General features: G+C 40.5%; 2 long non-coding RNA genes across 2 annotated transcripts; one reads left to right on the top strand and one right to left on the bottom strand.

Moving 5' to 3' along the window:
• Positions 1-559: 559 nt before the first annotated feature.
• On the bottom strand, positions 560-3,011 carry LOC139630717 (uncharacterized). The gene is made up of 2 exons (XR_011693206.1): positions 1,702-3,011; positions 560-1,177 (listed from the first exon to the last, which is right to left on the bottom strand). It is a non-coding gene; the product is annotated as an uncharacterized lncRNA (long non-coding RNA).
• An 18,549-nt stretch (positions 3,012-21,560) lies between these two features.
• Positions 21,561-26,430, top strand: LOC139631090 (uncharacterized). Its single transcript, XR_011693283.1, has 5 exons — positions 21,561-21,625; positions 21,744-21,859; positions 22,671-22,731; positions 22,847-22,895; positions 25,571-26,430. It is a non-coding gene; the product is annotated as an uncharacterized lncRNA (long non-coding RNA).
• The last annotated feature ends 70 nt before the right edge of the window (positions 26,431-26,500 follow it).

The following is a 26,500-nucleotide window of genomic DNA, read 5'->3' as shown; positions in this document are numbered from 1 at the left end:
ACCAGGAGCAGAATGTGACTCCTGTAACAGATGTGTGCTGCTGTTACCACTTCAGAAATATTAGCCTTACAAAATCTTTGGTGTGTACTGCAGATTTGACAGTGAGATTTTAAAACAGTCAAGTAAGCAGTAAAGAAATTGATATTTTAGGTCCTTTTATGGTTTTTCTTTTGTATAGTGAAGTACAGCTTATGCACATTAGTTTTGCTCATATCTGCTGTTACTGTCATTGAAATGGGTTTAATGTGCTTTTCTAATTTGTGATTGTAGGTTTGTTTATGGAATCTTAAATAAACCTACTGTGATTAAAGTGTACTGAGAGCATTTTCTATGAACTACAGAAGTATTGCCTGGGTTTTCCAGATTTACCGTACACCTTGTTATAAATTTAACAGTACAGTTTGGTGAATGAGTGTTCAGTGTCATTGAAGTTGATAATTCATAGTACATAAAGTACATAAAACACATGGAAAGCACAAACTAAAATATCTGGCTTTTGATCCTTCATTGTCAATGTTCTTGGATTGTCAAAATTTATACCATAAAGCCATCAACAGACTTAGACCAAGAGATTCATAAATACTTTTATTGCACCTTTAAAAATCATCAATTTCAACAAAATCATTAACCATCAACAATACTGGAAAGTTATGTAAAAAGTTTTTACTAAACTCAGTAACTTTAATAAAAATAAAATACTTTTGTGGCTCAAGGTAAAGGTGAACTGTCACAAGTTTGCATAATAAATTGTTCAATCCCTCATTTTTAGTAACAAGTAGTAGAGGTGTTAGACAGCTTCCACTTCAGACCACCCCAGCCAAACCAATGGACGGAGACACCATCATCACCAAGGTTGATCCCCGTGGTGTCTGTAGCTCTCTGGGCTCCACGATGGATGTAGTTATCCCCAGTGATCCAGACCTTGGCCAGATGGAAAGAAACACTGTAATAGTGAGATATGTGTGATATTCTAGCTAGAAAAAGGTAAAATAAGAATCACTCTTATTAGATTAACTCCGCACAGTTATCTGAAAATACAGTACTCCCTCCAGCTAGTTGTAAAAACTGCTGCCCTGTTTAACAATATATAATATAATAGAAACTAATACTCACTAAAGTGGTATTGAGTGTGTGCAGATGCAATAATCAATCCAAGCAGACAGTGATGTTACTTATTCTGAAAGAGAGAAATAATAATTTCAACAGATGTTTTGACGCCCGTTTTTAACGATGAAATTAACGAAAAACTAAAAACACTGAACCACACTTCATATCAACGCACACTCGATTGCACTGCGAGAATAAACAATCAATAACACTGATCTGCTGGGTCTGCAGGTCTCCAGCACAGTTCACTGTAATAACGTTATCGTTTTGTAACTTAACGACACCGACAACCCGCTGTCATCGTTAACACTCATGAAGTCAGGCAATAACCTTTGATTCACAGAACCAGTTTTAAAACACAACAGTAAAGTGTTTTACCATTTACAGTCTATGGTTTTACTGCAAGATGTTATACTGCTGCTACTCTACAGTTAGCTTACATACAGTTAGCTTACTCTGTGTGTAAGCACACGGTAACTTCAGTTACAATAACATGTCATTATCTGTGTGTACATTACATTCCTATATGTAATATTTTCCACATGCATGTAGTTAGCTATTAACAGCAAGTTATCACTTAGTACTAAAGTTTACCTTGACTTATGGAAATCGACTGATTTCGGATTCACACGGAGCAGCCTCTCACGGTCCGTCAGATAGCCGGTGTAGGTGGGTGGGAACTGGCGGGCACAGTGACCTCGGCTCTTAGGTCAGCTCCACCCCTCACTCCTCCTCAGCTCCACCCTCTTCTCCAAAAATGTTTTCTTCTGGTTTCAAAAAATCAAGATGGTGGCAGCCAAACTGCAAACTTGAGGCTTCAAAACAGCAGTTCGCAAACCAATGGGTAACATCACGGTGGGTTGCCACTTGATCCCGCCCCTAAAGCTGTAGCGGTATAAAAGTCTGGAGTGTACCAGCATCAGTCGTTCTCCTGCTCAGTGTTATCACTGGTTAGCTAAGCCTTCCCTCCAGGCTGCAATACCAACGGTGTGTTGTTATTAGTAATAATGTATGAATAGATAATCAGTAATTCACTCATGACGTTTCCCTTCTTTTCATGACCAGAAGGATGTTCCGAAGCCGATACACTTCTTTTCCACCGCCAGTCGAGTTTGTCTGTTCGGACTCAGGACACACAACTGCAGGGAGCAATGTCATCACTGCACTTAGAGCGCGCACACACACACACACACACAGAAGCGATGGAGGAAGAGTGAGCTGCTAGCCGCCCTGCAAACTGGTGAAAGTCTGTCAAAGTGTTGGTGCCTCCATATGAGATGTTTCGGTCTGCAATTGTGTGTTTTTAAAACTGTCAGAGCTACAGCTCACTCTTTCTTCCCCATCATCAGTGTAGCCGCGGAGTTTCTGGTGTAACGGCACCGTGCCGGACAGGTGACAGGTGTGTGTCTGTGTCCTCTGAGACGTTACAGCAGGAAAAGAGGCAAAAATTAGCGGGTTCACCCGGGTTTTGTGTTTACATCAATGCCGATCGGAGCAGGAGCCAATAAATACCCATGTCTACTGCAAATCAATTTAACCCGACTGTGAATGCTGATTAAACCCTTCATCACTGCTGACAAAAGCCCGATGTTAGCGGGTCTTAGCAGGTTTTTTGACCGGTTGGGCTGAGTTAGCTCCGTGTGTAGCTTATAAGCTATTTCTCTTATGCCGGCATTGAAATAGAGAAAGCCAGGTCATCGGACAATTTAGAGCAATTTGTAATGTGAAAATATGTACAACACGTGTGTGTGTGTGTGTGTGTACAATCAATATAGCTGTTGGACCATGGATGTATTATAAGAACTGGATGACGGATCTTAAAATGGCGCCCATTCAGTTCAATACAAGTTGCTCGCCTGGCGCATACGCCGAAAAAGTTTCTGGCTTCCGGGTTACTTCCGCATTATGCGGCCCATAGAGACTGCACAGTAGTGTCACTCCTATCATCCCTTTGGGCAATGAGAACGAGCGAAAAACGTTCTCGATCTGGCGCTGTGCGTTCACGAGTGCTCTGCTAGCGGACTTGATGTTTAACAGACTAATACAGGACCGGCCCAGGGCTTTAAACCATGGATTTATACAAACGGCAACAACATTCAGTTTGAAGTCACATTAGAATCAACATTTTAAAAAATCATAACCAGGCAAAAATGTTACGTTTAAATTGCCTTTTAGGCTATTTTAAGATATGGATGCTGCATGTGATAGATAACTACAACTCATCAGATAAAGTTATTACATTTACTTTCTCTCATTGAGAAGCATTTGCAGATCAGGTTTGTGCCCTCGTGTCATGTGCACCTGGATGGTTTTTATGTGCGTAAGTTTTGAGACTAATTAAAAACCATAGGAACAGCTTATGATTTAAAGCATACCACATCATCTGTCAAACATGGTTGAGGCAGTGTTATGGCATGGGCACATATGGCTGCCAATGGAGCATTTTATTGATGATGTCACGGTGATGCAAGTAGCAGGATGAATTCTTAAGTGTATAAGGCTGTACCATCTGCTTAGATTCAGCCAAACGCTGAAAAATCTATAGGATGGTGCTTCACAGTACAGATAATGACCCAAAACATACTGCGAAAGCAACCCAGAAGCTTCTTCAGGCAATGAAATGGAATATTCTCCAATGGCCAAGTTAGTCACCTAATCTCAACCCAGCAGTTGCAGTAAAGGTCTGTTGATGCATCTCCATGGAGGACAATGGTGATCCTTAGACAGTCATTGACTGTGAAGGGTTTTCATCCAAATATTAAAAGTAATCCTCTTATTTATAATTATGTTAGTTTGTCCATAATTGTCATAATTACTGTATGGATTTTTGAGTTATGGCCAAAAACAGTTTTTGTGAGGTCACAGTGACCTTGACCTTTGATCGCCAAATTCTAATTAGAGGACATTTGTGTCAGATGTAAGGAAATTCCTTAGGTCATTCTTGAGTCCAAGCAAATATTTGTGCCAAATTTTAAGTAATTACCTCAAGGTTTTTCAGAGATATTGTGTTCACAAGAATAGGATACATGGACGGACAGATAATTCAAAATCATATTACCTCTGGCCACACCTGAGAAAGATTTCCAGTGGGGCAGTGTAGTAGCATGAATCATTGAGTTGTGAGATCCCTTATGACAGCACAATAAACCCGTGAATTTAATACAGAGGGACCTGGGACCTCTAAACAAGAGCGGACTTTCAACAGAAACGCAACACCTGATACTACAGCTCCATTTCAAACCAGTTAGAATGGCATTAGCAAACACATTAAAGCCCTGCAAAAAATAAAATAAAATAAAAACAGACCTGAAAATCCTTAAGGATGAAATCACAATCCATATGACAAACGAACGGACAGAACTCAAGAAGGACATTGACCAGAAATTTGCAAAAATAACCACAGAAATAGGAGAGCCACACGATAAAATTTGCCTCACAGTGACATTCACTGAAGAAGTTGAATTGTGGAGCTCTGAGGCAAATTCTGCACTACAGGAAAGAATGAAAGAGCAGAAAATTATGATGGAGAAGCTAGATTACTTGGAATCGAGGTCAAGAGTGACTCGGTTATGTTGTGCCCAAAGCAGAGCAACCTCCAAGGTCAATTGTCCTCAATTGTCAGCAGTTTACTATGAAGACATGGTATTTTTTTAAAAATGGGAAAAGAAAACAGCCAAATTTGATTAAATTTGACTTCAAAGTCGATTCAAAAAGGATTTATTTTGACCACCACTACTATGTGAGGATGTTGCAAGATGTGCATCCCCTGGGCTAGTGGAACAAAAAGGTATGGCAGCACAGAGGAGGCTGCCAGCAACCTGCTGAAATAGGGATATGAAGTGGAAAATATGGGAGGCAGATACAAAGACTCTGCCCCTCTCAAAAGGCTCCAGTCAACAGGGAACCCTGGACATATCTCAGAAGGAAAACTTCTGAGATATGTCCAGGGCAGACATGCGAAAGGACGGCTGCAAGAATTCCAGTAATAAAGCAAGATGAGTGACTACTAAGTAGTTTAAATTAAAAGGGAAAGAGGGTTACAGATAAAAAAACAATCCCATATGGGTTGAGTCCCAGTACCATCTGGGGGCCCTTCCCCTCTGAACAAAAAGAGAGTCAACATAAAATGAGGGTTTTTTTTGGAGGTTGCCCTATTTGTATATATGCATATATGTTGTGTATATGTTGTTAATTACTTTGAATTACTGAAAACCTGTGGGGGAGTTTCTACAATGATAATAGACCTAAAATGGCCCATGAATACCAATACCAAGAGATCAAGCTTACTGTATGTCTTTAAATATTAATGGCTGAGGAAACCCAGACAAAAGGGTTAAGATCAATCAGAAACCATCAAAAATAACTTATATCATTCTCCCTTTAATACCAAAAAAAGAAGTAGCAATTCTAATATAAAATGTAATGAAATTTGAGTGCCAAAAAGAAGTAAAAAATACAGAGGTACGATTTGTTATTGTAAAAGAGACAACTGATCGATTGTTGATTACTTTGGTGAACATACCTGTATATGCACCACCTGAGAGTGATAAGAAATTGTTTAAATCCTTAGTTGATACTACTGCTGTAGAAACTAAGGGCATATGCATTCGTGGAGATGTTGATGTGATTGTGAACTATGGCCTGGACACAACTAGTTTTAAGAGAAACAAGAAATCCATCACAAAATTGTTGAAAAATACATAGGAGGAAATGGGTTTTTTTGATGTGTGGAGAGATATCCTCGGTGGAGAGACTTCAGTCATTACTCAACAACACATTCCGTTTACGCCAGAATTGATAATTTTTTCATGCACAAAGACAATAGGGATAAAATACAAGGATGTCAAATTGGAAAGGCTAATGTGACCGATCATAGTGCCATTTATCTTTAGATTTATTTGAGGTGTAGATGAAAAGATACAAGATGGCGAATGAGCACGGGAATATTAAATAATAAATTGGTCATTGAGCAAATCAAAGCAGACATTCAGTTTAGTTATGTGGAGGAAAAAATGATGGGGAGATGGAACCAGCAATACTATGGGATGCATTAAAAGTGGTACTATGAAGTAAATTACTATGAATCAGGCCCCAAAGCTGCCATGTTATTAGAAAAACGACTATGGAGACAGCAGACAGAAATTACATTTGGTAAACATTTCTTTGAAGACAGCTACAAAGAACTTCACATTCAAACATCAGCCTCAAATGAAAATATTAAAACATTCCATGACTCCTTAGACCTACCCTCAATAGATATGAAAAATAAATGCATAACCACAAAGATAACTATAGATGAAAGCAATAGGCAAATTACAATCAAACAAGGCACCTGGTGGTGACGGATTTCCATCTGAGTGGTACAAGAAGTTTGAAAAAGAACTTACACCTCTACTCTACACCGCCTTTAACTAGATCATGGCTAAAGATATAACTTCCGCCTCATGGAAAGAAGCAATAATTACTCCCTAAGCCACTGAAGAATAAGGAATATTGCCAGAATTATATACTAATATCAATTTTTAATGTTTATTACAAGATCTACTCTTCTATTTTATAAAGCAGATTCCAAACATTTGTATCATACTTGATAGGTAAAGACCAAATTGGATTTGTTAAAGGGAGAAGGACACAAGACAACACTAGGACAACATTGCACATTATACATAGAATACATATAAATAATCAACCAGTAGCTTTGATTAGCCTAAAAGCAGGAAAAGCATTCAATATGGTCAATTGGGAATTTTTATACCTACCTTGTAGGAGTTTCACCCTTGCTGTAGCCTCTCTATCGGAAAGATTCACATTAGAGAGACAAACTAGACAGGGCTGCTGTATAGTCCTACCTTGTTTGCACTATACATCAGAGAGAGAGGAAGTATCCACTTCACATCAAACTTTTGACAGGTCTGACCTTTGACCTAATTTGCATAAGGGGAGGGGTTGAGCTTTGACCTGCCCCTTTTTCCCACACGAAGGGGTTGACCTTTGACACCCCCCCCCTTTTTTTTCCCATGCTTGCACATAAGTTTCTCAGAGTCTAGACTTTGTCACAGAACTATAGAGAACTATAGAGTCAGTGTATTTTCAAGAGGAGAGTGTACTCACCATGTCGGTCGATCGCGCAGCGTCTTTTATTAGCCAGGACCCAAATGCCTCCTCCGCTCACCCTGCGTCTGCATGAGGAATGGTCTTTAGAACCCTATGGGTTGTGTGGTAGCTGGGGATATATGTTCAGGTACCAGACCGGGGAACTGTGTCTCTATCAGCGAAGTGAAGGTGACACACCAGGGGACCTGCTGGATCTAGCCACATTATCTTCCAACGATTGGGGTGTGTTAAAGTTGATCAATCCGAGGAGTATCAGGGAGGTGGTAGAAGAGGAACAAAAATCTTTGCAATCTGTGCAAAAATCGTTTGCGGCTATTTGGCTGTCAAAAACCTCAACTTCGGGTCGTTGGTTCTTCCGCGTCAGTTACCGGTTAGAGAATAAAGAAGAAGAGTCAAAGAAAGATGGAGCCTGTAGGGAAGAAGCTAAATTGTATTTTGTGTTGGATCTGTTCAATTCCGAATACAGTGTTTTCTGGACTTTGTTGGCTTTACCGGCTGAAGTTTGGAGTGAAAAGTTGGATCAGATCAGTGATACGATCACTTCGCTCTTTCACAGTTGCCATATCTGGGATAATGTCCTGGTGAAAAAAAAAAGACCCCTCTACTCCCACCCCCCACACACACACGTCAGAGACAAACCACCCCTTCACCCCTCCCATGCAAGGATAAACCACGTCGCCACACACTAAAGAGACAACCTACCAAAGCGGAAAAATAAACACCACAAGAAAGAGAAACATGTGCACCCCTCAGAGAAGCTACACGTCCAGGCGTATCGCAACAACCATCCACCCGGCTCCCTCAAGAGATTACAAATCGGATTTAGAAAATGCAGTTATGATGACTGGGGAGAATGACAACCTTCCACCAACTCCACCACCCGATGATTTGCCAACTCAGGCTGTTGAACAAGGTGACCATGACCAACCTGACGGTTGGCTAACTGATACTTTCTTTAATGATACTTTCTTTAAAGGTGTAAAATTAGCCGTGCTCCACCTGCTGAGCAAAACTCTGTCCCTGTACCAAGATGAGATGTGCGTGGGGTGTCGCATTAATCATCCCAGCCAGAGACAGCACAAATGCCTGAATGTGCGTCTGGAAGGCTTCTACCAGGAAAACTTTTTCTGGTTGATGAAAAGGCTCTACACCCCCAAGCTTATTCCAGCCATTCAACACTTCCTATCCGTGCAAAACATCAAGGCGGATCAAGTGAGGATCAGAAATACGGTGGAGAGTCTTTTACACGAGCTGAAATCAACAAGCTTCATCTACAACGCACTCGATAAGATGTTGGATCGAGAGGACGGAGACAGCAGGACCAAAAAAGAACAACTTGACAAACTGTGTGACCTGTGGTTGGAGCATTAAACGGCAGGAAAATGTGGAATTTCTGTAGAAAAATCGTGACTCAGATCATGAACCACATCAATAACCGCATGTCAGAGAGTTTTGAAAAATTTTTAAAAGAACGAACGAGTGACATCGTTACACCCTGGCACATACTCGTTTTTTATGTTTGTCGATGTTACCAGCAAACTTTTGCAAAACAACCACCCTGTCAACGTTACGGATGAACTCAAAAAACTGCACGCTGATATGCAGCGTACTATAGATTTTTCTCTGTTAGCACAAACTCTATTCATGACCATATGTTTTAGTAGTAATAAGTAGTTTTTCTTTTTTGACAACAAATTGTTTTGTTAGTTAGATTAAGTTTTTTCTATAATTCATATCGTTTTTTAACACTGCTGTATTTGTGTTAAATTCTAATTAAAGAAAGTATGTATCGTTTTTTCACACTGTTGTATTTGTGTTGAATTCTAATTTTAAAAAGTATGTATTGTTTTTCACACTGTTGTATTTGTGTTGAATTCTAATTAAAAAAAAAAAAAAATCAAATACCCGACGCATGATCTTTTTCTCTCATTCTGGTCTCAACATGTCTGAGGTACGCTTCATGAAAAACTTTTATTACAACCCAACACACCCGGGTAGCTTCGGCGGTGCAGAACGCCTCTGTAGGGGAGTGCATGATGAAACGGGCAAGATGGTTGAGCGTGAAAAGGTCAAAGACTTTTTATATGGAGAGGATGCATACACTCTACACAAACCTGTCAGAATACATTTTACTAGAAACAGAGTTTTTGTCCCATGTCCTTTAAACCAATTTCAAGCTGACCTATACGATATGCAAGCCTTAGCAGAGTGACGGGTATAATTATTTATTAACGATCATAGATGTGTTTTCCAAAAAGGCTTATGTACGTGCTCTAAAGAGAAAAACCGGATCTGAGGTGGTTGAGGCCTTCGAGTCAATTTTTGAGGAGAGTCAGACACCCTTAAAACTACAAACCGACGCTGGAAAATAATTTTTTAACAAGCGTTTTGAGGCTCTGATGAAAAAACACGGCAGCATACATTTTTCCACAGCTAGCGATCTCAATGCCTCTGTGATTGAACGATTTAATCACACTTTAAAAAGCAGAATGTGGAGATATTTCACAGCTAACAACACCATGCGATACCTCGACGTCTTACAAGACTTGATGAAAAGCTATAATCAGAGTTATCACGGCAGCATAAAAATGGTGCCTATGGATGTAACCGCAGAGAACGTCTATCAAGTGTTTGAAAACCTGTACGGTAAATCTCTCGCCCCACAGAGGACTGAATTAAAGAAAATTTTTAAGGAGGGAGACCTTGTCAGGATATCAAAGTAGAGAGGTGTGTTTGATAAAAAGTATGAACAGAGTTTTACGGACGAAGTGTTTACAGTTTCTGAGTGCATCCCTCGCGAACCTCCTGTGTACAAACTGAAAGATTATGATGGAGAACCCATCCAAGGTTCATTTTACGAGGCAGAGTTGCAAAAAGTAAAAAAGGATAAAGACAGAGTCTACCACGTCTAGGAGATTCTGAAACGACGTACCGTGAGGGGTGAAAAACAAGTCTTTGTACGTTGGAAAAACTGGCCTGAGAAATTCAACAGTTGGATCAAGGCCGCTGAAATAATAAATGTATAAGAATCGCCGTGTGGGCTAGTAAAAAGAGGAAATCAGTCGCGAGAAGCAGGCAGGCAAAGAGGAATTCTCCCCAGAGCTCTGACATATTTGAATTCTGATTTCTTTTTCAAAAGAATTAAAAAATCATGGCTCTGTTACACCAGAAATCCCCAGAGTGCACCCTCGCTGAGTTGGATTTATTTACAGCACCTATGACACAGCTTTCCATCGAAGATAAAACATAGACCGAAATTTCCCCCGTGTCGGCTATCACAGACGGTGGTCCTATAGAATTTTATATCCCCTGAGACGGTGAAAATTATCTGGATCTGAACGATATTTTGCTGCATCTCCGTGTGAAAATCACCAACGCGGACGGTACAGACTTGGCCAATGATGCGGCGGTGGGCCTTATCAGTTACCCTCTGAATACAATCTTCAATCAACGCAACGTTATTTTGGGGGATAGATTGATTTCACAATCGAGCGCCACACACCCGTACCGTGTCATGATTGAGACCCTACTCAACTTTTCAGGAGATGCGCTCGCCAGTCAGTTCTCAGCCGGTCTTTTTTACAAAGATACCCCCGGGGCCATGGACTCTAGAGTGACCGTCAACGGCCCCAATAGAGGGTTAAACATGAGAGCCGCGTTCACAACTAATTCACGAGAACTACACCTGTTTGGTCCTCTCCACGGGGATGTATTTTTTTGTGAGAGACTTTTGCTGAACTCTGTTGACCTGAGAATTAAACTAACCCGTGCCAGCGACGCTTTCTGTCTAATGGGAGCCCGTGACTCCATGTTTCGTCTGAAAATGCTGGGGGCATCTCTGTTTGCCAAAAAAGTGTCTGTGTCCCCAGCCGTGCGATTGGGTCACGCAGCAGCCTTAATGAAAGGTAACGCGCTCTACCCCATCTCACGCGTCAATGTGAAGACATACTCTATCCCTGAAAACTCTAGAATGTGAAGCCAGGAGAATCTTTTCTGGGGGCTATGCCTAAATATATAGTTTTGGGTATGGTGCACCACGAAGCTTTCACCGGGAGAAGAGACCTGTCACCCTTCAATTTTATTCACAATGATGTAGAATATCTAGCTCTCTGTCAGGATGGTAAACAGATTCCCGCTAAGGCTTTTCAACCTCAGTTCAACAACGGACAGTCCATTAGAGAGTTTTACAACATGTTCCTGGCTACGGGGAGACATCTTAAGGATTTACCCCTGAGTATCGACCAAGAGGAATTTAACAATGGATACTCTCTGTTTGTGTTTAATCTCAACCCGGCTGACGACAACGATGCCTTATCTCCCGTCTCCAGCGGTAATTTAAGACTAGAGATGAGATTCAGAGCACCCTTACCACAAACCACTACTCTTATAGTCTATGCCTGTTTTGATTCAATTCTGGAGATCGACTCAAAAAGACAGGTGCTTGTGGATTATTACTAATTTGAAGAAAAAAATAAATAAATAAAAAATAATTTAAAAAAAAGGATAATCTCCAGATAGAAAGTATTTTGAATCGTTTGCTGGGAGATGTATTTTGCGGTGTGTGGGCCTGTGACCTATTACCCTCGCTGAATCCATCCTTTAGGACACCGGCCTGCTTCATAGTCAACACACACCCTGCTCACATGCCTGGGAAACACTAGAAAAGGGAGGCGAAGCCACCTTTTTTGACTCTTATGGATTTCCGCCAGACTTTGATCACTACCCCTCAAGCATCTTACAGTTTTTGGAAAGTACCACAACCGTCAACTGTAACACCCCCTGTCAACCATCTGCGAGCAACACTGCATCTATTATCTCTGTCATCGGGCCTGCTGATTATCTTACCACCAAGTACTGTCTTTGTACAGCGACGATGTGATAAAAAATGATCGTATGGTGTACGACTTTGTGAGAAAACACCGTCTCAAAAATAAAATCAACGTCATCCCGAAACAGAGGAACTGCTCTCTACAGAGGTTTAAAGACTGTTGCGGATAAATGTTATCTTATATGAAACTTTTATAGTTTGAACCGATACTTAATTGTAGTTCATTGCTGATTGAAAAAAAAGACAGCACGCAAAAAATATGCTCAATAAAACAGTTTATTAATAAATGACAAAGTTGTGTGTTACATTTATTTATTTATGGTGAAATACCGATCCAAGTCGGTGACAGAGCAATTTGTTTCTTCATCTTTCCACGTCTTGTGCGAGGTGTTTCTTTTCCAAACATGACATTTTGGGCATGGCCCGTACCCACCCAACTCGGTGACAGAGTAATTTGTTTCTTCATCTTTCCACGTCTTGTGCGAGGTGTTTCTTTTCCAAGCATGACATTTTGGTCATGGACCGTACCCGTCTTGAGGGAGCGGTACTGATCACGAGCTTGTGGGTTTTTCACAGCGGAAAAAGGGATGTTCAAATCAGCCAGAGTATTCAAAAATTTTGACCAACTCGTCTGTGGCGCGGTCCGGGATGATTTATAAGAGTGTGATAGGTGTTTCAATGAATCAGTCATATGAGACCCCTTCACAACTTGACCCTTATAAACAAATTCCCCCTTTGCATTCCAACCTTTATCACGCTCGGATATTTTTTTAAGATGTATTCGGTGTTGTTGTGATCTCGTGGGGGGAAGCTTTTCAAAACTTCAGCGATCACATGGTCAGCATCATCCGACGCCTTAGATGATACCCGAGCGCTTTGTTGATTTGAGAATTCGGTCTCATCGCCCTGCTCGTCCGGGTGTTCCCTCTGAAGAGTTAGGGTTACACGCCACTGGTCTCTCTGACCCTGCTTCATCAAAGTTAAATATCTTTGCAGTAAAGCGTTGTACTTTTTAATTTTTTCATCGGGAGTCAACCCCGGCTCATCTAATACGGCTCTCATTTTGACATCCAATTCATCCTCGGTGGTTTCTCTGATGGCGGCTGGTGGTTGAGTCATACAGTTTAGCTGATGGGGTGAGACGAGAAACATTTTCTGCGCCTTCCTCAAAGACATCTTCTCACATATTGTCTTCTAATGAGTCCCCCGATAAGATCCCCGATCATAGGTACGACGGCGGCTAGCAGGGGTAAAAGAAATCCGCCCGACTGATTCTTTAAAACCTGATGTTTGCGTTTTAAAGTTGTTTTCTTGTCCGCCAACAGTCTGATAATTTCTTTCTGCTTCTTCAGTTTTTTTAATTGAGAAGGTGATAAAGGGATGTTTCCCTTCAAAAGGTTTAAAGCAATCTCACACAATGCTTGGATAAAGTCTGGAGAGCTGTGAATAAGAATATCTTTACATTTCTTGGGTGTGGCGTGGTATAAAGCCGAAAGTAAAGAAGCGTTTCTTTTTAAACGTACCAACATGATGACGATGATCTAGGTAATTTATTTTGGTACATAGACGGTCGGCCGCTGGTGAGGAAGTACACCGCTCCTCAATCTGTATCGTTCTGGACAGACGGGTGTAAGGTCTACTATTAAATACCCGTGAGGGTCTCTGGTGGCGTTTTCAAAGCTCTCTAAAAAAAATGCCTTTTGAGATGGAAAGATTTGATGGGCTAATATATTTATTTGTAGTTTGTCTAGAGGATTTTTAAACAGCACCAAATAATTGCTGTTCAAACTAATGGTGTGACCGTGTTTACCCTGATGAAACACATTTTGAGTCAACAGCATGACGCTCATGTTTTTGTGATGCCGATACTGAGTAAAGATTTTAACTACATCAGGATGGTCAGAGGCTTGGAAAATAACATCGTCCAAAATGATCAAATGTTTTTGATCAGGAGGAAACAGGTTTTCATCGTCAAAAGAATCTGGCAATCCTTCAACAAATGTAATCTTTTTATTCAACCTTTGCAACTCGCTGTACATAGGTTGAAAGGAAGTATAAATCCACTCAATATTTTCAGGTACAATATTCATGACATGTTCACAGTTTTCAAGTACATTTTTTACAAAATAGGTTTTCCCGCACCCGCTAGGTCCTACAATCAAACATGAGAAAGGAAATATAAACCTAGGTTCAAAATCAACTTCCTCCATTACATTCTGGTGTGACATTTTTAAAACAAAATGAAACAAAACAACACAAAATCAAACTCGGTAGGCCTATCCAAAAGGCAAAGTTGTATGAAACAAAACAACACAAAATCAAACTCAATATCCAAAAGGCAAAGTTGTGCCATCAGCAAAGAGACGTCTTTTGTCATACACCACTTTATCTTTTTCTGAAATGATGTGTTTTTCAAGACGAAGCTCTTTTTATCGCGACTTATGGTTTGCTGTGGGACATCAATCACACTCACACAGGTAACCCTCCACCAGATCTCTGATGCTGTCAAAGTTTACCAACTCACAGCATTCCTGAGTCTGAGTGATGCCTTTGACGCGCATTGCTACTTTTTTTTTTTTTTTGTTTGTTTGGTATGCATAGCTCTTTGGACCCGCGGCTACAAATTCTTGAATGCTATCCCCGTCCAGTTCATCTGTCAAGTCCCCTAGATAATTACCCATCTCTAAAGGCGTGTCACCCTTCTTTACCACATAGATTAAACTATCAGTGTTGATGTAAAGAATCCTCTCCTTCAACTTTTCTAAATAACTGTACAGTTTTAGACGTGCGTGTGCTGTGGTGAATGCCGCAACGAATATATTGTTCTGTTTACCCGGGGGTTGACTGCATCGGTCTGTGTATCTCCACCTAATTAAGGCTCTCTCGTTGTCTAGAACGCTGAAGTATTCAACCTTGTGTGTGCCCGAAAAAAGGTAGGAGAAAAACTCTTCAGATTCTGAGACAATGTTGGTATGGACTAGGTTGTCTATCTGCGCAAACTTCCCCCAAAGACTGTTGAGACACAATTTAGCCACTTGTCTCTTGACAGGATTTGCTTCAATTTTGTCCGCGTCTAACAGAATGCCCTGATTTGTATGATAGTCCCTGATGTATTTTTCTCTGGTTTCCTGATCCGTCGCATCAGGCGGGTACCCCGATGCTTCCTGTTTACCTTTGAGAAAACTGTGGATGTAGTCGACAAACACTGAGTCGCTACTTTTGTCAAAGTGCCACACTTCTGTGATTTTTGCCACTCTGTACCCTAGCTCGAGGGCCTTGTTAAACTCGAGCGTGACCCACACCCCTGTCAACGCTCTGGCTTCATCGTCGTGTCTACAGAGACCCTCTTGGTTGTTGGTTTCAGCACAGGTACGACACAGCGGGAAGATTAATTTACCGGATGAGCATTTGTACGGTAAAACAGGGGAAAAGAGACCACGTGGTGGGTATACGGTGGGTCTCATTAACCCAAAATAGTTACAAGGATCCCCAAAATCTTTGTGAATGATGGTAGGATGTCCTAGGGGAAACTTTTGTGTGCTCATGACATATGGGTACAATGAGCAAACGTCAACATAATGCACAATTTCATCAGACCCCGCAGTATGCCTCAGCTTTAAAGGGCTCGTTCTGCCTCCATACAGCGCTTGTCATGGTGTGAGAGGTTCTGGGAAGTTGAAATGCTGGAGAAAGTTTACTACATCGCTCGATTTTTTCATTTCATTCCACATGTGTTCTCTCACCACAATGACGCAGAGGTTGTGTTCAGACTGTAACATCTCCTCACTTTTTGCATGCAGTTCCCCAAAGGTCAAACCCCTTATTGGACAAGTCTTTGTAGGATTAAAACAATCACGACAACCGTGATAAAAACATCCGTGAAACTCCCACGCATATTTTACACCGTCAATCTCTGCGTAACCGTCTACAAAATAGCGACCAATCTGTTTTTCACCCATGTTGAGAGCATGCTGGATAAAGATTTTTTCCTTGTGCATAACCCACTCCAACCATCTGATGGATACGTTTGAGAATCTTTTACACCGCTGGGTGTAGTTGTCAGGGCATGGTATGGCGAGGGTTTTAGGTTGCCAGTAATTGGTGAGAAACACCTTCATGCAGGCTGAGGCTATGGTAATAGTGCGGAAAGGGTCCACACCTGTCTCACTGAGATACTGCTCCCTGAATTTAACACACCCTGTGTTGAGAATATCAACGTCATTCTTACAGTAATGCAAAGCTTCCTTCCTAAAGTCAAAGATATCCTGACTGGCTTTACTGTACCAGCTGTAAAACTCCTCCTGCTCGCGCGTCGTCATGCGGTCTATACCGTAATTAGACGGTGGAGGGTAAGGTCCTACATACATGAGGTGCTTTTCTGAGCTGAATCTGTGCGGAAAATACCCCTTGATCTGATCGCTGAAACCCAAAGTCTTGGGCATGGCGTTAAGACGCATGGGTAGAAAGAGAATCTATGAACTTGAGTTGATAATCGGGTTCCTCAAAACTGAGGATTTTACAACCTGTCATGAGAATGTTTTGTGGCGATGCTTTCTCTTTCAATATACCTTTTAAAACTAGGTAGCTGTCAAATCCACAAGCGTTATGCGCAATAAAAACATTTCCCCGGTACTGATTCCTCCTGAAATACAGGAGAAAGCGTTTAACACAGTCCAGACCGTAAAACACCTTCTCTTCACCTTTCAATGTTTTTGCATACACTAGAAAGGGGATGTGTTCGTTGTTCTTGTTGACAAATGTTTCAAAGTCATAAAAAACCAAACCAAGATGTTTGGTCTCACTGGCAACAGGTTGAATGTAACATAGGTGATCGTCTGTTTCAGAACCAGACGGTAATGTTTCACCGCAGATTCTACATCTAGATGTGCTACAACGTTGCTTGGCCTTGCCTGTGGTCATATTAACGTAGTAGCATAGATTGCATAGTTTGCATTTTTTTTACTTGATCACAGAAACTGAAAGCCTGTTTGTTCATAGGACATGGCTTAGCCTCTTTGTGTTGAGCAAAACAGGAGAGTGAACGACACGTCCTGTGACAATCGGAGCATTTTATGGGTTTGAGCTCTTGTGTATAGCAGATGGGGTCGATGCAGACTTGACAGTAACCCTTACAGCTGTGCACATAGGAGTTACTTAAACCCTTGTAACAATAATTACAAACAAACTTTGCGCCCCTGAAGGCTTTTAGGTTTTTAATCCCGTAGTAATGATTTTGCAATAGGAATAAAAACAGAGGTTTGGAACGATCGGGGAAGTCTGTTTCAAAATGTGAGAGGGGTTCATTATGAGATGTTCTGTAAAACACTACAATTTTGCGCTTCAAGATCTCCTCAAATTTGGCTATGTCATTGAAAGTGACAGGCCTGACACTGCAACCCCCTACCCATCACACTATCTGTGAAATCCGGATGGATAACATGACGGCTGACGGCAAAGCAGAGCTGATCCTCCCTGTCATCTGCAAAATAGAGATGGGGTCTTTTCTTTTTGAGAATTTCACAATCTAAAGTTTTCTCCATCTTACGTTTGGCACCACCTGTAGGCTTCCGCACTATGTGAACAATTAATTCTACACCTTTGTCAGCGGCTATGTTATTGTTTGACTGTACTATACGATCGAGCAAACCTTCAAAAGCTGGAAGAATATTTCTGCCTTGGTCGTTGTTGGTGACTGAAACATAATCACGCACATTTTCACCTACCACCTCCAACTGAATAACATCATTGCGACTAGCTCGCGATTCTACCTTGTTGGCTAATTCCCTAATTACCCCTATCATGTTGATAAAATGCGGCAATATCGGGTACATTGCCGGGTCAAGGAACTGTAAATGTGTGTCTCATGACTAGAGTGTTAAACCGACCATAAGAGGCTGTTTCTGTCTCTCTGCCCCCTCTAAATGCCTCCTCCTTCTGCTCTTCAGCAGGAGTGTGTCTCTGCTCCAACCCTTCACCCCCCTGGTGAGGCTGCGGCTGTGATTGTGGCTGAGACTGTGACTGAGACTCATTTTGTTCATTTTGAGGTTCATTTGATGAGCTGAGAGCTGATATTTTTGTCTGATTTAGATTTTGGAGTATGTTTTCTATGTTGTGGAAAGCGTCTTAGTTGTTTTGATTTAATCTTTGGAATGTGTTTTCTCAGGTTTGGAAAGGATTTCGTGGTTCTGAAGGCAACATTGTTGGATATTGGGATAGAACGTAATTGATGATGAGCTGTACTTGTACTTTTACAGCTGTACTTGTACTGTTACAGTGACAATAAAGCTCATCATCAATTGATCTACAGCTATTTGCAAGTCGAGAGGGACTTGATGGACAGAAGAGGGTGTTGGAATATGACATAATTGCTCTACAGCTAACTCAATTTCAAGAGATACTTGGGATGAGGGTGAACAAGATAAAGAGTCGGAATCAAATTCTCTATTCATCTTTTAAATTAAAAAATGTCATACAAATATACATACGTACTAAGATTACAACATTTTTTCACAAATGGCAGTGAAGGATGAAATGATAGAATGCATTACTTGAGTAACCATCTGGAGCGTTTCCAATTGCTGGTTTCGGGTGCCTCTTTGAGTTCTTCCCATTCCTCTTCTTCCCACTATCGGTCCTGGTGAATGATTGATAGTATCCGCAAAGAGTTTGCGGACAATCGTCGATCTGACACGTTGTATTTTACGCCGTCTGTGGGGTCTCGCCGGAGCCTTCTCAATGTCGGTTGTAGTGGTAACCCTCGCAGAAGAAGAAGTGTGAGGCTTCTGTCCTCTGGGAGGAGATGAAAGAACAGGTGTCACAGGTGCTGTTTGTCGCCTGACAGGAGATGGGAGGTCTACCCGAGGTGGTGTCTGGGCCCTCAGGGGTGTTGAGACCATAGGCTGAGAGTCTGTTGGGTATAACAAATTTAATGGGTTAGCATCATTAACAATAAACTTTTTAATCTTTTAAAGCAAACATTTTAGTTAGACACAGAGTTTTAGTTTCAGACTCAGAATTTACTTTATTTAGCCAAGACAGCCAAGAAAACGACAAGGACCTATGAGAACACGTTACGTCATCATCATCATCGCCTTGTGACCAAACGCAAGGAAGTTGTATTTTCATTTGAACGCTGAAGCGCGAAGAGTTAACTTCCTTCCACGTATAGATTACATTAAAAACAAAGGAGGTTTAAAAAATGGTCAAGATTACCTTATATCTCCTGTGCCCCGTCGGATCCTTGCGCCGGTGGTCCCTGCTGGATCTGCCTTTTATTTTTACGCGGTTAACCCAGGACGTACCACCGAATCACTCTGCTGGTTCTTCTTTTTATTTTTTCCCCCGGGGTCGGACCAGCGAATCCCCCGCTAGGATCTCGTCGATACCCCCGTGGAAGACGGCCGGATTCCACGCCCCAGCCGGCACTGGAGCTATCGGAGTGATGATGCGCTCTTCACCCGCCGGAGGGGTGGTGTTGGTCGGGGCAGGTGGAGGAGGTGGTGCAGCCTCTGACGGGATCAACACCAAATCCTCAGCCGCTTGCATTTCTTGTAAAACCTCTGTGAAACTGCCGTCGAGGTCTCATACCTCGTTCAGACTGTCGGTAAAATCTGTGAGTATATATTTCAGCTAAACCTCAGTATGTTTTGTTGAAACTGTTATTATAACACAGAAATGGATGCAGTGTGAGTTTTAAATTTTAAAAAGACAAACCTTCCCAAAATGTGATTGTGAAAAGTTGATTCCTTCCAAATCTGCGGCTGTGACTTTAAAAGATGGATAATTCTGATTAAAAAAACACAGTCCGATGTTTAGACAATGAATAGAATACATAAAAATATGTTAAATATAGTAAATACTTACCAGAAAACTGCGGTGCTGGGTGGACATCTACGGAGACGGTAAATGCTAAAATACACAGATCTTTCGTTTAATATTTTTAAATGTTATAAAAAAATAAGAAGCAACGTGTGTAGAAACGCAAAGTCTTCTTACCGCGAGCCATCATGCTGAGTTTTGAGTCATACGTCTTGGGGCCTGCTCCGTCATACAGCCGCTCAGGATGACGGTGCATTTATACCGGTATTTCTTATCTTGAACACAATTACCCTGTGTCTTTTGTTTAGTTTGTTGTTTAGTATTTCAACCAAAAAATAATTGGTTTTTGTTTAAAAAAAGTTTTCCAACCAAATAAAGTTGGATTCATATGGAAAGCTATCTATCACCCTAAGGTTGGGTCAGGTCAAGTTTATAAGAAACAGACTTCTTAAAGTGACTTTGACCATGATCTTGAGAAACTCTTTGTATGTGAGGGTTGAATGAATTGTGGTGAGTACACTCTCCTCCTGAAAATACACTGACTGACATGACTTCTTAAAGTGACTCTGACCATGACCATGAGAAACTCTTTGTATGTGAGGGTTGAATGAATTGTGGTGAGTACACTGAAAAAAATAACTCATTGAATGAACACAAATAAATTTTGGGCAGGATTTCCATCCATTAAATTTATGTAGCCCCAACTCGAACTAAGTACCTCCTTATAATATGATTTAATTGAGTTGGTCGAACTCATCTTTATCAAATACAGCCAAAATAAAATAAGTACATTAACCAGCCTAAACTGATTTACATTTGTACAACTCAAACTAATATAGTTGGTCTAAAATAACATTCTTTCATTACTTCACTTGACGCCCATGTCAGATACACATAACACAAAATCTGGTTAGTATGTTTTTATTTAAAATGAATAAAACCACATACGAATATATATCTATGTATCTCTATATATCTATCTATATATATCTATATATATTTATATCTCTATATATCTATATCTATATCTATATATATATATATATATACAGATAGATAGATACATACATACATACATACACTCAAAAAAGTGAACTCTGTGAGTTGTTGAATTAAATAAATGATCATATATTACATTTAATTAACATTTCTGTGTTTGGTTTTAAAACCAAGTCCACTTTAATAAGTCTAACTTAAAATGAAAACTTCTCAAAGCAAAAGAAGCCAGTTAAGTAAATTCAACATAACACTGTTGAGTGAATTGCACAATCAAACTAAGAATGTTCTAGATGGCTTTCTGCGCATGCTCAGAAGCTGATTCCACAAACTCCACTGTTGCTGTGTGCAAATTAGCGGGCGAATGTGTTCTCGGTCAAGTTCTTACCCTGTTTTCATCCATTGACATCTATCTCTGTCTGAGTAAGTATATTTTTTGATGTTGGAACATTTGTGAATGGTTAGAGAGTGATATTGTTGGTGCTACTGTACTTGTCTTGCTAAAATCTAGCATATATGAGCACATGTTAGCTCATGCTAGCTAGCTAACAAGCTAGCCAATTAACAAAATGCCAGATGACAGACATACATTAAAATAACAATTTAACTCTGGAATTCTAGTTTTAGCATCTCACCAAATGCAACATTACATTGGTTTAGTTTTAATGGCATTTTTTTTTTGTTAACAATTCATTGCAGAGCTCCTGGTAGCATGGTAAGGCGACCTTAAAAGCTGTGTTGGTGGTTTACAAGTTGGGGACCGTAAGTTTTTTAAACAGCTTGGTTAAAAACAGTGTCATTAGCTTGTATTTTAGCTGCAGGCCAGCAGCTAATGGTAAGATAGTTGAGTGACTTTTTTTTTTTTTTTTTTTTATGCTAGCGGAGTGAGTGAGTGGGCGTCCAAGAGTGAGGGAGTTCCGTCAGGACCTGGTCAGGACAGACTGCGCTGCTCACTCAGAGCTGAGTCAGCATTTGAAAAGGAATATAGCGTTGTGTGTAAGTATAGAGCCACATTTTGTGATAAAATATACTATGCAGTGCCTTTGAGGAAAGCAGAGTTTGAAAAATATGTCAGGTGTTGCTGTATGTTGTGATAGAAAAATGACTTTTGGACCGTTTTTTACCCCTAGCCTGAACGATAGCAAAATACAAAGGACATTTTAAACTAGTATGATTAGTTTTCCACCACTACGTAATTGTTGCTGCGTGCTTCAGAATTGGGGCAGACGCACCATAAAGGTCTACTGGTTGCCATTCTGCTTCTTCAGCCTTATGTTCTCACTACAGCCGTTTTGGTACTACTGAACTACATAGCTGTTAAATGATTGGCTGTCTGTCTGTCTCTCATAGCGTACAGGGATATGGTAGGCTGTTTGAATGAGCCAGGCAGGGATCCCTGCACATGTGGGACTGTCAGATGATTGTACTGCAGGAGTTTTGAAAACATTACTGATGTAATATATTATTATATTATTATTATTATATTATATATTATTATTTCTGCATATATATGTTTATGAATACAAAAGGTTATTCTGTATCATTAATAATACATAACTAAATGTGGATGATGGTGCAAAATGCATGAAAATAATAATATTACTAATGAATAACCAATTTTATATAAAACAAATAATGCTTTCTTTACCACACCCAGAGTTGGTTATGTGTTGAATGATATATCACTTTCAGGTTTCAGTGCTATTCCAACCGTAAAACTGAACATGTGCTTGCTCTCAATATGTTATAATGGTTTGCTTATCACAAGTGTAACTGATATTTAACAGACTGTACTTGTATTTTACAGGTCTTCATTTCTGAGCTTGAGGACTGGACAGTCTGGATTTGTTTGTGGCTCTTCAGTAGTGGTAAGTACAGTTACGAAGTAATACATCCAAACTTAGCCTTTAAGTATCCACAGATGTTCAAATCGAATACTCTATATGGGATGGTAATTTTTTTTTGGTTGTGTTTCATTTCCAGTATTATGAATGTGGAAGTGTAAAGAGTGTGCTGCAGAGGAAACGACAAGGTATCAGTTATTGAAGCACTATAGGTTAAAACATGGCCACTTTGGCCGCAAACACCCTTATCCATGCACATATTCAAATTGCCCGTGCACATTTAAAACCTGGAATGCACTGCGAAGTCACCTGTGTAGATCACATTTTGATCAGACCTCTCAAAAATCAGTAGATTGCACAACATTCAACTGCCACCATTGTTCAAATAGCCACATTGCTTCATTGAAAGAATTTTTAACTCATGTTAATAGCCATCTAAAAAAACACGAAACTATATGTTGCATGAATTGTTCCTTTCAAACAAATATTTACGGAACATATCAAACCCACAAGAACAGAAAACATAGGACATATACACTGAATGATTTAAAAGCTGGAATTGTGAAAAATGCCACAGCAGATTCATTAAATTGTTCTTTTGGAGGAGCATGTCTGACAGATAGTAATGAGTCACTTGACGATGCTGAACTTGAAGATGATGCACTGATCCCAGAACCTGAGGATGTGCCAAAAGTTATAGAACAGAAATTGGCATCTGTCTTATTAAAGTTGGAGAATTGTTTCCATGTACCAGCCTCGGCTGTTGATGAGCTGTTAAATGAGTTGCATTATTTAGTTAATTCTGCCCTGGTGCCTGTAGCTAACAACATTCTTGCTGACTTCTTTAGGAACCGTAATTTGCAGGTTGACCAATTACTCATCAAAGAGTTAAAGTGCACACTTTCTTCATCTAACCCTTTGTCAAAAGCTTTGGGAAAGGAAGGGCCATTAGCCACTGCATTTAAGCGGAAGCAATATTATAGAAATCATTTTAATATTGTTGATCCAGTTGAGTTTATACTTGATGCAAAAGCTAATAGAAGTTTTCAGTATGTCCCTTTGCTAAAGGTTTTACAGCAGCTACTTAATCAAAAGGATGTACTTAGCAAAGTTATTGAAAAGAGAAGACTCCAACAGAGAGTGAGTGACCAGCAGCATTACAGATTCTTTGAAGATGGCCAGCACTTTAAGAATAATGTATTTCTGTCAGGAGAGGAACTAAGAATCTCTCTCTGTTTATACATAGATGATTTCGAAGTTTGTAACCCCCTCGGTACATCACGGAAAACACACAAACTGTGTGCTGTCTATTGGGTTTTGGGAAATTTGCCCCCTGGCAGCCATTCCTCTTTGGCCTCAATATACCTGGCTCTCCTATGTAAATCTGATGATGTAAAGATCTTTGGCTATCACAGAATATTTGAGCCACTACTCCAAGATCTTGTTACCCTAGAGCAACAGGGTGTTTTTGTCTCACATCTGGGTACATTTGTGAAGGGGACACTTCAGAGTGTGGTAGCAGACAACCTTGCAGCACATGGAATAGCTGGGTTTGTGGAAAGTTTCTCTGGCCAGTATTTTTGTAGATTTTGCACGGCTCAGCGGGAAGAAACTCAAGTCAAAGAAGTAAAATCAGGTGCATTTACCCTCAGAAACAAAGAACTTCAACAGTTACATGTTAATACTGCACAGGCAAAAGGAGGTACTTTTTTTGGTGTGAAGAAAGCTTGTATTTTCACAGAGAGACTTGCCCACTTCTGTGTCACATCAGGGTATCCCCCTGATGTTGTCCATGATCTTTTTGAGGGCATAGTCCCTGTTGAGCTTGCACAGTGCTTGGGACTTCTCATTTCCAAGAAGTTGTTTTCACTTGTTGACCTTAATAATCACATTAAAAACTTTCAATACAGGTGGGGTGACAAAAAAAATCGCCCTCACTTGGTGCCACATACTTTTGCATGTCGCAAAACAATTGGTGGTAACGCACACGAGAATTGGTGTTTGTTAAGATTGTTACCATTTATGATTGGTCATTTGATCCCTGAAGATGAGCCAGCCTGGAAAGTGATTCTAGACTTAAAAGATATTGTTGAGCTGGTGGTTGCTCCTGTCCACTGTGATGAGTCTGTGGCATATTTAGAGTATAAAATCTCAGAGCACAGACAGCGATACCAGGAGGTATTTCCAGGTCACAGACTCCTACCAAAACATCACTTTCTGGAGCATTACCCAGAAATGATAAAGCTGTTTGGCCCCATTGTAATGTTTTGGACAATGCGTTTTGAGGCCAAACACAGTTTTTTCAAACAGGTTGTCAGACACACAAAGTGTTTCAAGAACATCACACTGTCTTTGGCAAATAAGCACCAGCTGATGATTGGCCATCACATCTATACAGGGAGTTATGCGAGATCAGCCTTTGATGTGACACATGTCTCGTCAATTCCTGTAGATGTCATGAAAGAGGATGTGGCGCTTCATCTATGTCAAAAATACCCTGATCTCATAACAGTTTACACAGGAACATGAGTGCCTTTTAATGTGTCAGAAGTAGAACAAGACTTTTTGTGGCTTCAGGAGGAGATTATTTGAGCCAGAATAAACACTACAATGACACTACACTGCATCATAAAATAATGTTGATGACGACTTTGTAAATGTATATAAAATCAAGATTCATAATAAACAGTAAGCTAATTTAGAAGCAAGTGTCTGACTTTTGTGCGTCATTCTGAGGGATGCTTTCTTTACACTATCCCTATGCTTTTAATCTCCATGATAGTCATACTGATGATGAATGAATGCTGTCTGCTCAAACTTCTGTTACATATGGTTTTAATCATTTTTTTCTGCTTTTCTTCAGAATAACTTGTCAAGCAATATGGCTACATCGGCAGTGCTTCGCATCATCCTTGGACAAAATGACTCTTCCAAAATAAGCCTGCCTTCAGGAATACCTGATTCTGTTGAGGAACCAAAAAGTGAGATAAAGAGACAATGTGAGGTGTCAGGAGACTTCAGACTGCAATACAAGGACAGTGACTTTGATGAGTTCATAAACCTGAAGTCCACCTCAGACATTCAAAACAAAGCTACTCTCAAAGTGATTTACCTCCCAAGTGCTTTGTCTCTTACTAGCCCTTGCCTGTCTTCAGTGGAACCCAGTTGGGATGAGACTGCTTCCATTTCATCTGTGGACACTGACATTCTCTCATCTTCTAGCTCATCATCATCGTCCCTCAGATGTGAGCCATAGCCAGACGTCTTCCCTGTGCCTGAGTTCGGCTATGATGTCAAGCTCCAACTCCAGCGTGCTAATACTGACTTTCAAAATAATGGTATCCTCTTCAGTCCAAGTCCAAGAATGAAGTCAGACATTCTTGAAAGTTTGGCATCCCAGATAATCAAATATAAAGCTTATCCGTGCAATGCTGAATTTGATGCAGTAGCTGAAGCACTCGTGAAGAAACACCCATGTTTAAAGGAGCAAGGTTCTGTTTCTGGCTTTTATGGGTGGAAAATAAGCTTGAAATATAAAATGGCAAACTACCGCACAAAACTGCGCAATATTGGATGTTCTGAGCTGAATGTGAATTCCTTCAAGCGTAAACAAGGTGATCCACGCACATCTCCAAATCAAGTGAAGAAAGCTAGAAGAGCAGAGGTGAACTATTGTCCAGATTATCCAACAGGACAATCCCAAGAGAGCTTTGAGGAAGAGAGACTGGCACTATTGTGAGAAAGAGCAACAACCAACAGGTGGTTAAGGAGAAAATGGAAAAAACATTTGCTT

The sequence above is a fragment of the Trachinotus anak genome, unplaced genomic scaffold (assembly GCF_046630095.1).
Source record: "Trachinotus anak isolate AG129_WGS33_773 ecotype Australia unplaced genomic scaffold, CSIRO_AGI_Tana_v1 ptg000013l, whole genome shotgun sequence".
In the NCBI taxonomy this organism is placed as follows: domain Eukaryota; kingdom Metazoa; phylum Chordata; class Actinopteri; order Carangiformes; family Carangidae; genus Trachinotus; species Trachinotus anak.
This window is presented reverse-complemented; position numbering and strand designations above follow the sequence as displayed.